The sequence below is a fragment of the Leptodactylus fuscus genome, chromosome 5 (assembly GCF_031893055.1).
Source record: "Leptodactylus fuscus isolate aLepFus1 chromosome 5, aLepFus1.hap2, whole genome shotgun sequence".
Lineage (NCBI taxonomy): Eukaryota > Metazoa > Chordata > Amphibia > Anura > Leptodactylidae > Leptodactylus > Leptodactylus fuscus.
This window is the reverse complement of record NC_134269.1, coordinates 205472587-205490313: the sequence shown is the minus strand read 5'-3', so window position 1 is coordinate 205490313 and position 17727 is coordinate 205472587. Positions and strand designations below refer to the sequence as shown.

The following is a 17727-nucleotide window of genomic DNA, read 5'->3' as shown; positions in this document are numbered from 1 at the left end:
TTAGAATTCTGAGAGGTGGAAAATATTAACCCAGAGCCGAGAGAGGGTTCGCCCCTGTACATGTTTGCCATACCCCCTTTTCGGGAAAGTGGCGAAGATGATGCAGGTTTTAGAAAGTCACAATTTCTTTGTGCAAAACCACTTCGAAACTAGCATACAAGGCATAATAGCATCTGCCCCATTGTGTCTTTTGATCTATCTATCTATCTATCTATCTATCTATATCCTATCTATCTATCTATCTATCTATCTATCTATATCCTATCTATCTATCTATCTATCTATCTATCTATCTCCTATTAAACTAGTTATCTAACCATCTATGGTATCTACCTAGCTCTTTCTCTGTGTTATCGACCTTTTTATCTATATATAGTATCTATCTATCTCCTATCTATCTATCTATCTATCTATCTATCCATCCATCGTATCTATTTACGTATTTATCACCTCTCTCTGTCTATATTTATCTATCGATTTATCTCTCTCATATCTGTTCTATCTATCTATCTATCTATCTATCTATCTATCTATCTCCTATCTATCTATCTATCTATCTATCTATCTATCTATCTATCTATCTATCTATCTATCTCCTATCTATCTATCTATCTCCTATCTATCTATCTATCTATCTATCTCCTATCTATCTATCTATCTATCTATCTATCTATCTATCTATCTATAGTATATATCTATGGTATCTATGTATCTATCTCATATCTATCTACCTCTCTATTGTATACCTTGTGTATATATACAGTATATGTTGTATATATTCCAGACTTCCGTAGCTCTCTATGTGTCTGGGATTGATAAATCCGTGGCCACATTGATTACTTTCCGCTGCCTCTGACTGTGAGCGGTTGCTTCTGACTAATCCTCTCATCACTCACATCTCAGAGATGGTTTTTTTCTCTCCTACGACACGAAATGACAAAGACCACAACACGAGGTGGGGACGACGTGGGGACGTATAATTATTTACCTCCATTCACCTCAGACAGCTATAGGTGCTAAAGAAATTAGACAGAGGAGATCTGCCGAGCAAGGGATTTAATCACCGCTTTCCCAGACTTCATTGTCCAATCTGCTGAAGGACAACCTCAAGACGTCTCCCAGAGTTTCACATGGACAGAGGAAAATTTCAACAAAATGTCCTGTGACAGTTGGCACTTAGCCTAACAAGTACAGATTGGACAGCTGCTTTGGTCGCGGCTAGAGTAGAATTGGCCATTAATCACCTTTCATCTCTTCCCACCATGTAGGTTCACTCCCCGTCATCCAGTTACAGTCTCATTTTCTTTCACGGCGTAGGAAAGGAATCCTATTGTTGAGTAGACTGAAGCAGACACATGTAACCGGGGTTATTGTCCCCCTGGGTGGCGGCAATGTGGAGCAATATTTGGTGTGCCATCACTGGTATTCTCCTGCTATCAATCACATTGACTCGTACAGAACATTCCTAGACAGTCCCATATCTACACCGTAGGATCAGAAATCTCCTATAGATCTAGTTTGTTACATTTATTTTATAAAAGGGTTGTCCAGCTTAGAAAACACAACACAAACCATTGATATGAATGAGCATAGTGTAATATTCTATTTCACCTGCGGGGGCACTGCAGGGAAATCGAACAGTTACTGCCAGGCTTTCCACCAGATCAGACAATCACTGGAGGTCCAGCAGGAAAATAATTCCTGATGAGGCTGTTGTCAAGGGAGCCGTCTGACGTGTCCATTGCTGAGCCTTAAAGGGAGTATGGCAACAGAACTCAACATATCATCCCCGCTGTGCAGATAGATAGGTTAGTGTCACCAGACCCAGCATATCACCCCAGCCCTGCAGATAGATAGGTTAGGGTCACCAGAACCAGCATATCACCCCAGCCCTGCAGATAGATAGGTTAGTGTCACCAGATCCAGCATATCACCCCAGTCCTGCAGATAGATAGGTTAGTATCACCAGACCCAGTATATCACCCCAGCCCTGCAGATAGATAGGTTGGTGTCACCAGAACCAGCATATCACCCCAGCCCTGCAGATAGATAGGTTACTGTCACCAGAACCAGCATATCACCCCAGCCCTGCAGATAGATAGGTTAGTGTCACCAGAACCAGCATATCACCCCAGCCCTGCAGATAGATAGGTTACTGTCACCAGAACCAGCATATCACCCCAGCCCTGCAGATAGATAGGTTACTGTCACCAGAACCAGCATATCACCCCAGCCCTGCAGATAGATAGGTTACTGTCACCAGAACCAGCATATCACCCCAGCCCTGCAGATAGATAGGTTACTGTCACCAGAACCAGCATATCACCCCAGCCCTGCAGATAGATAGGTTACTGTCACCAGAACCAGCATATCACCCCAGCCCTGCAGATAGATAGGTTACTGTCACCAGAACCAGCATATTACCCCAGCCCTGCAGATAGATAGGTTACTGTCACCAGAACCAGCATATCACCCCAGCCCTGCAGATAGATAGGTTAGTGTCACCAAAACCAGCATATCACCCCAGCCCTGCAGATAGAAAGGTTAATGTCACCAGAACCAGCATATCACCCCAGCCCTGCAGATAGATAGGTTAGTGTCACCAGAACCAGCATATTACCCCAGCCCTGCAGATAGATAGGTTACTGTCACCAGAACCAGCATATCACCCCAGCCCTGCAGATAGATAGGTTAGGGTCACCAGATTGAAACAGTGTTTTACCCTTGTATTCCATTTATTGAACAATGTAATAGAAGTAACATGAAAATCTGTTATATTTCTGTGAGCCGTTCCAATTCATTCTGACCCTGAAGGGTTTTCTAGTTTAACGTGTCCATGAAATCCTTCAAGGAATTTACCCCTGTTGAAAGTCATGGACCTGGCTACGTCAGCTTCTTTACGATAGGAACATGTGAAATTTAGAAGCACCTAAGGCTAAACATGTCAGCTCCGTCATATCACAAGGCCCTGACACAAGAAATCTGTGTATTACTGGGGTGAGGTTAGGAGGTCAAATTAGTCAGAGAAGGTATGGGCCGTGTATAGGGCCGATTCCCTAAAGGGAAGTGGGACTGCAGAACACTTGCATTGAGCAAACATGCTCTAGTCCATACATAAGCAATGGGCAACCAGAGGCCACAGGACTACATGTGTATTGTAGATGGAGATAGCTCAACTACTGTTGATGTCAGATTCTCAGCATTGTGGGCAATAAGATCCTGAGATTTGACAGCAGCAGAGGATGACTGTGTTTCTTGTAGGATGAGGCAGCGACTTGTCTTTTAATTTGGAAATTTTGCTTCCTCTCTATGTATTGTTGGCACGGTGTCTATTGTTGAGATCAGGCAGGGAGAAAACCCTCTATAGTCAGTCAGATCCTGGGAATCCTCAGCAGCAGAAGATGACTGTGTTGCTTGTAGGAGGAGGCAGTGACATTTAATTTGAAAATTGTCTTTCTTCTCGTTTCAATGTTGACAAGCCTCAACTATTGCCAATTAGATCATCAGAATTGTGGGCAGGGATAGAAATCTATGTAGCCAATGAGATCCTGAGATTTGTCAGCAGCAGAGGATTACTATGTTTCCTGTAGTTGAAGGCAGTGACTTTTCAATTAATTTCGAAATTTTCCTTCCTATCTATTGCTGACAATCCTCAACTATTGCTAATGAGATCATCAGCATTTTGGTCATGACTAGAACTCTCTGTAGCAGCAGAAGAGGGTGACTGTGTTTCTTGCAGGTGGAGGAAGTCACGTAATTTAATTTGGAAATTTTTCTTTCTCTCGAGTCAGTGTTGACAAGCCTCAACTATTGCCAATAAAATCATCAGAATTGAAGATATTGATAGGACCCCCTGTAGCCAATCAGCTCCTGTGACTCAACAGCAGTAGAGGGTGACGGTTTTTCTTGTAGGAGGAGGCAGTGACTTGACATTTAATTTGAAAATTGTCTCACTTCTCTGTTTATTGTAGACAACTGTCAACTAGTGCTAATAAGATCATCAGAGTAGCCAATCAGATCCTGAGACTCACAGCAGCAGAGGATTATCGTGTTTCCAATAGGAAGAGGCAGTGACTTGTCACTTAATTTGGAAATTTCCCCTTTCTCTATCTATTATTGACAATTCTCAACTATTGCTGATGAGATCATCATTATTGAGGGCAGTGATAGAACCCCCTGTAGTCAATCAGCTGTCAATCAGCTCCTTAGACTTAACTGCAGCAGAGGATAACTGTGTTTCTTGTAGAAGGAGACAGTGACTTGTCACTTAATTTGGAAATTTTCCTTCCTATCTATTATTGACAATCCTCAGCTACTGCTGATGAGATCTTCTGAATTGAGGACAGTGGTAGTCAACCAGCTCCTGAGACTCAACAGCAGTAGAGGATAACTGTGTTTCTTGTAGAAGGAGGCAGTGACTTGTCACTTAATTTGGAAATTCTCCTTCTTATCTATTGTTGACAATCCTTAACAATTGCTGATGAGATCATCAGAATTGAGGGCAGTGGTAGATCCCTCTGTAGTCAATCATCTCCTGAGACTCAACGGCAACAGAGGATAACTGTGTTTCTTGTAGAAGGAGGCAGTGACTTGTCACTTAATTTGGAAATTTTCCTTCCTATCTATTGTTGACAATCCTCAACTACTGCTGATGAGATCATCAGAATTGAGGGCAGTGCTAGATCCCCCTGTAGTCAATCAGCTCCTGAGACTCAACAGCAGCAGAGGATGACTGTGTTTGCTGTAGGAGGAAGCAGTGACTTATCATTTAATTTGGACATTTTCCTTCCTATCTATTGTTGACAATCCTCAACTACTTCTGATGAGATCTTCTGAATTGAGGACAGTGGTAGTCAACCAGTTCCTGAGACTCAACAGCAGCAGAGGATGACTGTGTTTCTTGTAGGAGGAGGCAGTGACTTGTCATTTAATTTGTAAAATTCCTCCATTCTCTATCTATTGTTGACAATCCTCATATATTACCCTGCGCACATTAGAGGAATTTCATGTTGAGGTTGACAGAGGTCGTATGGTAACATAGGCGGCATACGTGATGCAAAAGCAGGTGATTTATCAAAGCCGCTGTAATATTGAGCACAGAACAGCAGCTACTGATTTATCGAAGGAGCAATTCCCACCGGTCCCAATGACGTTTTCCGTCTTATTTGATAGATTTGTTTTTCTGCGGGTTTATTACAGACAGTACTTTGCGCCGCTCCAGGTAAAAGTTTTAACCCCATTTGTTGCGTTGTTGTATATTTTGCTTTATTGTTGTCATTGATCTTGCGAGATAAAGCGTCGCTCTCGAGCTGCCAGATGGAAAATTGATAAACCCTATTTAAATGGATTTTATGTTTTTTTTCTATTTTTATTTTTTTTAATTTTCCTCTATTAAATAATTGCCGAAAATATATTACTTTCACCTTTTTATACATTTATTTAACTTCCATTTGTGATTGTTTCGATTGTGGAGCTGAGCGAAACATTAAAATAAAAAATTATATTTGCATATTTCAATTTCTTTACATGATAAGTGAACCTGTCTCGTATATGCGCAGGCTCGGTAATAATTTACACCTCTGAATTACCATATCCTTCATGACAAGGTTAGTTTCTAGTGATTTAGTAAGCCATGTGCTTGTTTAAAAAGACAAGTCTCCATTTTTTTTTTTTTCAGAAACAGCGCCACCCCTGTGAACAGGCTGTGGATGGTACTGCAGCCAAGTTCCATTCACTTAACAGCGCTCAAGTGTGACTAATAGAACATATTTCACAAAAATATTGTAAAAAAAAAAGATCAATAAGTCCATCAGAGAATCCCTTGTAAGTTCCCCTTTAAATAATCCTTTCCTATACCCATTATCCTAAAGGTTGTACTGTTCACCGAATCATATCGCCGCTCTCATCGTGTAATTTACAAACTGTAATCTATCTTCCCCTCCTCGCCCCCTTCCTCCCACAAACACTCGCCCTACCCTATCTGGTTTATAGCAGCTCATTTATTATCCCACCTGTATTTTCTCTGCCGGAATATTAACTGTTTCACATTTTGGGATAAATTGGTCGGTTTTGGGAGTATTTTGTTATATTTTGGTAGGTGTATCTGCCCTAAGACAAGCTGGAATCTGCTGAAACGTATAGGTTGTCCTTCTTAGGAGTTGGAAGCATAGAATTGTCTATCTGTCTATATCCTTCTTGGAGTCTTTATGGGGGGGGGTCCATCTGAACTAATATATATATATATATATATATATATATATATATATATATATATATATATATATATATATATCATGTCTCCTGCAAAGCCACTACAAAGGTCGCTTTCAGACATCTGCAATACAATTACATTGTAAAATCTGTATTATGACCATAGTGCTGAGATACTAATCTATCTATCTATCTATCTATCTATCTATCTATCTATCTATCTATCTATCTATCTTCTATCTATCTATCTATCTATCTATCTAATCTCTATCATCTATCTATCTATCTATCTATCTATCTATCTATCTATCTAATCTCTATCATCTATCTATCTATCTATCTATCTATCTATCTATCTATCTATCACATGACTTCTTTCTTTCTTTCTTTCTTTCTTTCTTTCTTTCTTTCTTTCTTTCTTTCTTTCTTTTTTTCTTTCTCTCCCTCCCTCTTCCTTTCACTCTCTCTCCCTTCCTTCCTTTCTTTCTCTTGCTCTCTCTCCTTCCTTCCTTCCTTCCTTCCTTCCTTCCTTCCTTCCTTCTCTCCTTCCTTCCTTGCTCTCGCTCTCTCATTCCTTCCTTCTTCCTTGTTTCCTTCCTTTCTCCCTCCATCTTCCTTCCTTCTCTCTTTCCTTCCTTGCTCTTGTTCTCTCTCCTTCCTTCCTTCCTTCCTTCCTTCCTTCCTTCCTTCCTTCCTTCCTTCCTTCCTTCCTTCCATGATTACATGTTCTGTACTCCCATGGAGGTCTCAGTGTAGGTCCCTGGTGGTCTGGAGTGTGGTCGTGTAGCACATGAGATGATGGCTGTTGATCTTTATCTACAGCTCGGTCTCCTTACAGATTCCCCTTGTAGACGTATGAGCTGTTGCTGCAGTGCTGATGTTCTCAGGTTCAGTAACCCGGCAGCTTGGCCCTATTCTTCTCTCTCCTGGCTGCCTTGGATCGGCTCCAGCCAATTATGTCTTCATTCAGGTGGAGCCGGAGCTGCTGATGTTTAGAACGTGCCGATAAAATGCAAACGTTTGTTTTCAGGGCTGTTGCTTGTAGTAAAGTCGCCCTCCATGTTCAATAGTCCTCGCTTTATTTATTTATTTTATGTCTCGTAAAAAATTTTGTGACTTTTTATGTCACATCTGTCTGCGCGGGCAAAGGCTTCATTTTATATTCACTATATAAAAGTTATATCTACTGTACATTAATTATAATAATGGTTATTAAGATGTAATAGAGAACTGCTGAATAGCCTAACCTGTATCAAATCTATCTAACTACCTTAGGAAACCGGTGGACCCCATAGACCGGTGGACCCCATGGGGTCTGTGTGGTTTCCTCTCGGTTTCCACATGAAAAATGCGGACAGAAAAGTGATGCTTGCAGGACTTTTCGATCCTCATATTTCCTGCGGATAGGGGAACGGTATGGCCCAAAAGCAGATGTTAACCGGGCCTCAGCCTTGCCCCTACATGTACATGCATACACAGTTCAGCCAACGAGAAGTCCACATAAGATGGAAACAATAGGTCCATATAAGGTGGTAACAATAGGTCCATGTAAGGTGGTAACAATAGGTCCATATAAGGTGGTAACAATAGGTCCATGTAAGGTGGTAACAATAGGTCCATATAAGGTGGTAACAATAGGTCCATGTAAGGTGGTAACAATAGGTCCATATAAGGTGGTAACAATAGGTCCATGTAAGGTGGTAACAATAGGTCCATATAAGAAGGTAACAATAGGTCCATATAAGGTGGTAACAATAGGTCCATGTAAGGTGGTAACAATAGGTCCATATAAGGTGGTAACAATAGGTCCATGTAAGGTGGTAACAATAGGTCCATATAAGGTGGTAACAATAGGTCCATATAAGGTGGTAACAATAGGTCCATGTAAGGTGGTAACAATAGGTCCATATAAGGTGGTAACAATAGGTCCATATAAGGTGGTAACAATAGGTCCATGTAAGGTGGTAACAATAGGTCCATGTAAGGTGTTAACAATAGGTCCATATAAGGTGGTAACAATAGGTCCATATAAGGTGGTAACAATAGGTCCATATAAGGTGGTAACAATAGGTCCATATAAGGTGGTAACAATAGGTCCATATAAGGTGGTAACAATAGGTCCATATAAGGTGGTAACAATAGGTCCATGTAAGGTGGTAACAATAGGTCCATATAAGGTGGTAACAATAGGTCCATATAAGGTGGTAACAATAGGTCCATGTAAAGTGGTAACAATAGGTCCATATAAGGTGCTAACAATAGGTCCATATAAGGTGGTAACAATAGGTCCATATAAGGTGCTAACAATAGGTCCATATAAGGTGGTAACAATAGGTCCATATAAGGTGGTAACAATAGGTCCATATAAGGTGGTAACAATAGGTCCATATAAGGTGGTAACAATAGGTCCATATAAGGTGCTAACAATAGGTCCATATAAGGAGAACCCCCCTTCCTTCTAATCCTTAGAAGACTGAATACTTGTACCTATTATTTGAGGTCACACAATGCCTGCTTCCACTTTAAGAAATTGGCTGTCTTGGAGCACTTTAGGAGTTGGGTAAATTGCCGGTACATGATAAACAGAGCGATCTTTAGATAGAAGCAGCGCTGTATGACAACGTATGACGCCAATAAATAGAATGTAAGCTGCACGGTGTGAACCTGGATATAATACACCGCTAGTTATCATCCAGCGATCCTTCTTAACTAAGACTTAGAGTGTCCATTTTGGTGCATTCTGGAGTTTACGCCACGATGCCACATAATTGAGCACTTAAATGGCAGTAAAGAGTGGTATATAATGATATATAATGGTGGGCACACTGAGAACACCTATAATCTGAGCATGGATTCACAGGAGCTACATAGAGTAGTAAAATCTGAGATTGTCATCCACGTAATAGCAGAAAATAACCGTATACCTGAGTGTCCAGGGTGAGTAAGATGGAAATAATATGTTATACTGCACCTATAGTATATATACATAGAGAGAGACAGAAACATGGACACAAGAGAACATTCTACATAGATAGATAGATAGATAGATAGATAGATAGATAGATAGATAGGAGATAGATAGATAGATAGATAGATAGATAGATACTATCTCCTATCTATCTATCTATCTATCTATCTATCTATCTATCTATCTATCTCCTATCTATCTATCTATCTATCTATCTATCTATCTCCTATCTATTTATCTATCTATCTATCTATCTATCTCCTATCTATCTATCTATCTATCTATCTATCTATCTCCTATCTATTTATCTATCTATCTATCTATCTATCTATCTATCTATCTATCTCCTATCTATCTATCTATCTATCTATCTATCTATCTCCTATCTATTTATCTATCTATCTATCTATCTATCTATCTATCTATCTATCTATCTCCTATCTATCTATCTATCTAATCTATCTATCTCCTATCTATCTATCTATCTATCTATCTATCTATCTATCTCCTATCTATCTATCTATCTATCTATCTATCTATCTATCTCCTATCTATCTATCTATCTATCTATCTATCTATCTATCTATCTATCATCTATCTATCTATCTATCTATCTATCTATCTATCTATCTCCTATCTATCTATCTCCTATCTATCTATCTATCTCCTATCTATCTATCTATCTATCTATCTATCTATCTCCTATCTATCTATCTATCTATCTATCTATCTATCTATCTCCTATCTATCTATCTATCTCCTATCTATCTATCTATCTATCTATCTATCTATCTATCTATCTCCTATCTATCTATCTATCTATCTATCTATCTCCTATCTATCTATCTATCTATCTATCTATCTATCTATCTATCTATCTATCTATCTATCTGTCTCTCATGTCTATCTATACACAGAGCATACGCCTATATACTGTATATACCCTGTACATCCCTGTACTGCACATAATCTCATTAGGAGGTAATTTTAGAAATCTGCAGCAATTACTATTGGTTCAGACTCATTAAGTCGTCTGCTTCATTGATCACTAACAATAAGCTATGGCGCGGTTATTACTGCAGACCGATATACGGTATATACTGAGAGTACACTAGTAATACATGTCTATACAGCAGGATACAGTATATACTGAGAGTACACTAGTAATACATGTCTATACAGGAGGATACAGTATATACTGATAGTACACTAGTAATACATATCTATACAGCAGGATACAGTATATACTGAGAGTACACTAGTAATACATGTCTATACAGGAGGATACAGTATATACTGATAGTACACTAGTAATACATGTATATACAGCAGGATACAGTATATACTGATAGTACACTAGTAATACATGTATATACAGCAGGATACAGTATATACTGAGAGTACACTAGTAATACATGTCTATACAGGAGGATACAGTATATACTGATAGTACACTAGTAATACATGTATATACAGCAGGATACAGTATATACTGAGAGTACACTAGTAATACATGTCTATACAGGAGGATACAGTATATACACAGCAGCTGCCGGTAGATTCTCTGAGGTCGGTGTCCTGGTATAAAATCCCTCATCTACATGATCCATTGTCGTCAGTGACACTTCATCCTGAATATGGTGTCTTGTAGGAACTGCAGAAAGAGGATTTGTCACCACACAGACCTCTAGAAATGAGGACATCCATGAGCGAGGCTGGTGGGGGCAGCTGTGCCCAGGACACAACCCTGGGAACACAAATTGTTATAATGAGCGGCGACATTATTAGAATTCACATGTAATGTCCTGGATCGGGGATGTAGGTCGTGGTCGGTATTCAAACTCTTCCCTTTTAAGTAGATCAGGCTGAGCTGCAATGCCAGACACAATCTATGGAGCAAAGTGGCGCTGTCCCTAATTTTTTTTGGGAAACAGTGAATGCAAATCATCTCATTGTAAAGAAGACCTTTCACCTCCTCAACCAACTCTTGACGTCTTCCAATAGGTGGAGCTCCACTGATTCCAGCACGGTTGGAATTTCTTCTCTAGCCCCCACCGTTCCTGAATAATTGGTGCGGTTAGTTTCAGTACCTAGCATAATAATTCGGTTCTCTACTGTCAGGTGGGCGGTCCCTATCTCAATGTCCAGTCTAGGAACACCCATTTGGCAGTAGAGAACCTAATTAACTTATTGGATGCTGTAACTAAACTAATTCATTACTCAGGAATGGTGGGGGCTAGAGAAAAAAATCCAACCGTGCTGGAATCAGTGGAGCAGCACTCAGTTAGTCAAGATGGTGAAAGATCCTCCTTAAAGGGATTTTCCAGAACCAAAGCATTAGATCTTAAGTCAGACACCTGTTTAGCAGTTTGACATCACGCTCTTTGGTCACATGGTCAAGCAGCAGCTCAGTCCCATGCAAGAGAATGGAGCTGAGCTGCCATATCAAACACAGCCCCTAGCCAAAGTATAGCGCTGTGCTTGATATTCACCCTACTATGGGTAGATCATCAACATGTCAGTTCCAGAAAACGCCTTTAAGAACACTGAGGTGTAGTACCAGACATAACCTGTGATCTTATAGTGGCGCTGTTTGGAAAAAAAAATCTAACCCCATTAACCCACATTGATCAGATTTTACCCTGTATACAGATATACTGTCTACATTCATATCCCGCACATACGCCTTGTACGCCGGATCTCCTACGCGTTTTCTTCCGTGGTAATTAATTTCTCTGTTTTTTTTTTTTTCAGTCCAAAGCGAATTTTCTCCTGTTTGTCATCCATAGGATTTAGCTGTGTGTGCTGGAAAGGCTTGACATAAGCCTCTGGGGACAGGTTACCATTGGGGGAGCCGTTTCCTGCTTCAGCAGTCTTGAGGATTTTTTTGCCTCTCCTTGGTATATTGCATTATGTGGCTGACCCAATCCTTAGTGACAGCTTGTCGGGCTGATTAATGCGGACTCTGGAGAATAGCTATCTGCTGTCTGATTGATTCACGCTGCCAATGCAATCCTCTCCTACCTTTCCCATAGTCCCCGCCATAAACAAATGATTTAATGAGTAACCAAAATCCATTCCTTTGAGCTGCAGATCGGAGATGTGAGAAGAAATCGCCAAAAGATAGCGCAAAAAAATCCTTAAATCAACCGTATCTGCCAACACAAGATTTACTAATCTCTCACAAGTCACGGCTCAGTGATTTTCTGTGTCCAATCATTATCATGTTGTTTCGTTAATATCTTTTTAAGAGCTATAGCGCCTCTCCTGGTCGTAGGACGGGTCTGGTATTGCAGCTTTGGAAAAATATGTTTAAATACAAATATGTTTTATCGCCTTCACTAACGCCAGTACTTACATCCTTTCATAGCCACTACTCCGCTGATTCTGATGCAGTTGGAATTTTTTCTCTAGCCCACACCATTCCTGAGCAATCAGTGTTAGTTTTGGTGCCTGGTGTGGTAAAGTGGGCGGTTTCAGTGGAGACAGTGTCAGAGCTCAGAATCACGCCCCTTGCCTGCCCCGCCCATTTCACAGTAGACAGTTTATAAGGCTCCAAAACTATCAGCATTGATTGCTCTGGAATGGTGAGGGCTAGAGAAAAAAATTCCAACTGCAAAAGAATCAGCGGAGCTATGCCTATTAAAGAATTTTAAGAACTAGAATATTCTTGTGCTTAGGAGTCCAGTGGGTGGAGCAAATCAGTGATTGACGGCCTTGCCTGTCCTTCCAGAGATAGCTCTGCAGATAGATAGATTAGTGTCACCAGAACCAGCATATCACCCCAGCCCTGCAGATAGATAGATTAGTGTCACCAGAACCAGCATATCACTCCAGCCCTGCAGATAGATAGGTTACTGTCACCAGAACCAGCATATGACCCCAGCCCTGCAGATAGATAGGTTAGTGTCACCAGGACCAGCATATCACCCCAGTCCTGCAGATAGATAGGTTAGTGTCACCAGAACCAGCATATGACCCCAGCCCTGCAGATAGATAGGTTAGTGTCACCAGGACCAGCATATCACCCCAGTCCTGCAGATAGATAGGTTAGTGTCCCCAGAACCAGCATATCACCCCAGCACTGCAGATAGATAGGTTACTGTCACCAGACCCAGCATATCACCCCAGCCCTGCAGATAGATAGGTTACTGTCACCAGACCCAGCATATCACCCCAGCCCTGCAGATAGATAGGTTACTGTCACCAGACCCAGCATATCACCCCAGCCCTGCAGATAGATAGGTTAGTGTCACCAGACCCAGCATATCACCCCAGCCCTGCAGATAGATAGGTTACTGTCACCAGAACCAGCATATCACCCCAGTCCTGCAGATAGATAGGTTAGTGTCCCCAGAACCAGTATATCACCCCAGCCCTGCAGATAGATAGGTTAGTGTCACCAGAACCAGCATATCACCCCAGCCCTGCAGATAGATAGGTTAGTGTCACCAGAACCAGCATATCACCCCAGCCCTGCAGATAGATAGGTTATTGTCGCCTGAATCATACAGTGTTTACCCTTTGTGAATCGGTGCTTCTGTTACTGAGATATAACGTTTTTATCAGTATGCAAATGATCTCTTTGTAGCGACAAGGAAGCTGAAATTGCTGCAAAGAGCTAATTTGCATATTGACAAAGCATCAATATCTCAGCAACAGAGGCTCCTATTCACAAGGAGAAAGCAGCATCTGATTCAGGGGACCCTAACCTATCTATCTGTGGGGCTGGGCCAATATGCTTGGGGGTCTGGTGAGAATCCCTTTAAGCCATTTTCACTCTTTCCTGACAGATTATATTGATTGTTCCAAATCTTGTCCGGCAGCGGCTAACAGCATATACGCATTCACAACGCATGTGCGATCTGAGTATGCATGTGTATAGAGGGGTCAGAAGGAATAGCTGCCGCCAATAGTTGTAGTTAGTCTTTTCCCCAACCTGAAACGCCTGATAACAGAAAGCAATAGATTATAATACGGACCCTTTAGAGTCCCTGTACTCGCAGTAGTCACAGTAAATCCTGAGCCCCGCGACTATGAACGATCCGGTTGCCCCCCGCCACTTAACGTTCGGTATCTAATTCTGTCAGTACGGCAGCTGCGCTATTTTAAGTCGTCCTTTCAACGATTTGTCATTTATTCAATCCAACGCAAAAAAAAACAAAACCTGGAAGTGCTGGTAGAATAGTAATCTAACCGTATTGTACATGTCAATCATAAAAAGCTCCAGTGACAAAGAGACGGCAAAAAGTTACATCGGGTAATAATCAGATTTAGTGGGAAAATTACCTTCCAAATCTTCTTATTCAATCTCGGAACATTCTAATGCAGTCAAATCACCGCACAATCTGCGACTCCGGAGCCGTGATTATAACGTTACCGGTCTGCAGGCGATGGGAGAAGTTTAATATTAAAAAAAAAACTTTCCCCCTACAGTATAGAGAGAAGGTCAGGCCGTACATCTCCGAGATGACCTCTGCGGCAGGTCCACCGAGCCAATTTTCTGGCAGAAAAACCCGATCACCTTAAATAACTCGCTATTTCACTTGTGCCGGCTCCTTCCAGCTTACTTTTTTTTCCCGGAGAGATACAGCCCCCGCAATAAAAACCTTTCTGAAGATCAGATAATTTTTTTTTTTCTTAAAGTGGTTCTTCGCTTTGGAAAATATTTACTTTGTAGACGGGTCACCAGACAATTGGTTAAGCTCAACCAATATCTCCATTGCCGAGGTATTTTGTCAGATGTGTGTGTGCAAATTATCTTTTTGGATCAACAAGGACATGGTTATTAATCCATCTATTTTTCAAGCATGATTTAGAATACAGTTTCCTAATTTAAATGAAACCTGGCTATAGGGGGAAATGTGAATGTAGTAGAGCTGAGTGTCTGGAGGGAATTGTGGATGTAGTAGAGCTGAGTGTCTGCAGGGAAATGTGGATGTAGTAGAGCTGAGTGTCTGGAGGGAAATGTGGATGTAGTAGAGCTGAGTGTCTGGAGGGAAATGTGGATGTAGTAGAGCTGAGTGTCTGGAGGGAAATGTGGATGTAGTAGAGCTGAGTGTCTGGAGGGAAATGTGAATGTAGTAGAGCTGAGTGTCTGGAGGGAAATGTGAATGTGCCAGAGCTGAGTGTCAGGAGGGAAAAGTGAATGTAGTAGAGCTGAGTGTCTGGAGGGAAATGTGAATGTAGTAGAGCTGAGTGTCTGGAGGGAAATATGGATGTAGTAGAGCTGAGTGTCTGGAGGGAAATGTGGATGTAGTAGAGCTGAGTGTCTGCAATGAAATGTGAATGTAGTAGAGCTGAGTGTCTGGAGGGAAATGTGGATGTAGTAGAGCTGAGTGTCTGGAGGGAAATATGAATGTAGTAGAGCTGAGTGTCTGGAGGGAAATGTGGATGTAGTAGAGCTGAGTGTCTGCAATGAAATGTGAATGTAGTAGAGCTGAGTGTCTGGAGGGAAATGTGGATGTAGTAGAGCTGAGTGTCTGGAGGGAAATATGAATGTAGTAGAGCTGAGTGTCTGGAGGGAAATGTGGATGTAGTAGAGCTGAGTGTCTGCAATGAAATGTGAATGTAGTAGAGCTGAGTGTCTGGAGGGAAATGTGGATGTAGTAGAGCTGAGTGTCTGGAGGGAAATGTGAATGTAGTAGAGCTGAGTGTCTGGAGGGAAATGTGAATGTAGTAGAGCTGAGTGTCTGGAGGGAAATGTGGATGTAGTAGAGCTGAGTGTCTGGAGGGAAATGTGGATGTAGTAGAGCTGAGTGTCTGCAATGAAATGTGAATGTAGTAGAGCTGAGTTTCTGGAGGGAAATGTGGATGTAGTAGAGCTGAGTGTCTGGAGGGAAATATGAATGTAGTAGAGCTGAGTGTCTGGAGGGAAATGTGGATGTAGTAGAGCTGAGTGTCTGGAGGGAAATGTGGATGTAGTAGAGCTGAGTGTCTGGAGGGAAATGTGGAAGTAGTAGAGCTGAGTGTCTGGAGGGAAATGTGAATGTAGTAGAGCTGAGTGTCTGGAGGGAAATGTGAATGTAGTAGAGCTGAGTGTCTGGAGGGAAATGTGAATGTAGTAGAGCTGAGTTTCTGGAGGGAAATGTGAATGTAGTAGAGCTGAGTGTCTGGAGGGAAATGTGGATGTAGTAGAGCTGAGTGTGTGGAGGGAAATATGAATGTAGTAGAGCTGAGTGTCTGGAGGGAAATGTGGATGTAGTAGAGCTGAGTGTCTGAAGGGAAATGTGAAAGTAGTAGAGCTGAGTGTCTGGAGGGAAATGTGAATGTAGTAGAGCTGAGTGTCTGGAGGGAAATGTGGATGTAGTACAGCTGAGTGTCTGGAGGGAAATGTGGATGTAGTAGAGTTGAGTGTCTTGGAGGGAAATGTGGATGTAGTAGAGCGGAGTGTCTGGAGGGAAAGTGGATGTAGTAGAGCTGAGTGTCTGGAGGGAAATGTGAATGTAGTAGAGCTGAGTGTCTGGAGGGAAATGTGGAAGTGGTAGAGCGGAGTGTCTGGAGGGAAATGTGAATGTAGTAGAGCTGAGTGTCTGGAGGGAAATGTGAATGTAGTAGAGCTGAGTTTCTGGAGGGAAATGTGAATGTAGTAGAGCTGAGTGTCTGGAGGGAAATGTGGATGTAGTAGAGCTGAGTGTGTGGAGGGAAATATGAATGTAGTAGAGCTGAGTGTCTGGAGGGAAATGTGGATGTAGTAGAGCTGAGTGTCTGAAGGGAAATGTGAAAGTAGTAGAGCTGAGTGTCTGGAGGGAAATGTGAATGTAGTAGAGCTGAGTGTCTGGAGGGAAATGTGGATGTAGTACAGCTGAGTGTCTGGAGGGAAATGTGGATGTAGTAGAGTTGAGTGTCTTGGAGGGAAATGTGGATGTAGTAGAGCGGAGTGTCTGGAGGGAAAGTGGATGTAGTAGAGCTGAGTGTCTGGAGGGAAATGTGAATGTAGTAGAGCTGAGTGTCTGGAGGGAAATGTGGAAGTGGTAGAGCGGAGTGTGTGGAACGGTGTGGGTGCTGTGAAATGTGTGTGGGACATGGATGCAGCAGAAATGAGTGTATGGAGGGAACAGGTTGTAAGCAGGGGAGAACCATGAAAGTGGCAGAATTGTGGGTGTAGGGGGAAGCATGAAGGTGGGAGAGTTTTGTGTGCAGGAAGGAAAACATGGTGGCAGCAGTGGTGCGTGTACTGGAGGAGGGAAATGTGGACATAGCATAGCTAAGTGTGTGAAAGGAAGGTATTGTAGTAGAAATGACTGGTGAGGTATATTGATGTCACATAGCTCAGTGTGTAGTGGGAACAGACTGTATGCAAAGAATAAACATGAAAATAGCAGAACTGTGGGTATAGGGGGAATAAAGAGGTAGCAGAGCTGTGTGTGCAGGAAGGGAAACATGGAGTAGCAGTGGTATGTGTGTGTGGAGATTGGACAGCTAGATGTTGGTTTGGAGAATATGGAGGTAGCAAAGCTGTGTGTGTAACAGGAAAAATAAGGAGAACAGAGGCAGAATATAACTTTTTTTTTTTTTATATATGGGCCTTAGAACATTAATAGGGGGGG

General features: G+C 41.7%; 1 protein-coding gene across 3 annotated transcripts in view; it reads left to right on the top strand.

Moving 5' to 3' along the window:
• The window catches only part of TSPAN9 (tetraspanin 9), a 197850-nt gene that overhangs the window by 70063 nt on the left and 110060 nt on the right, over positions 1-17727 (top strand). The gene's annotated exons all lie outside the window — the stretch shown is intronic.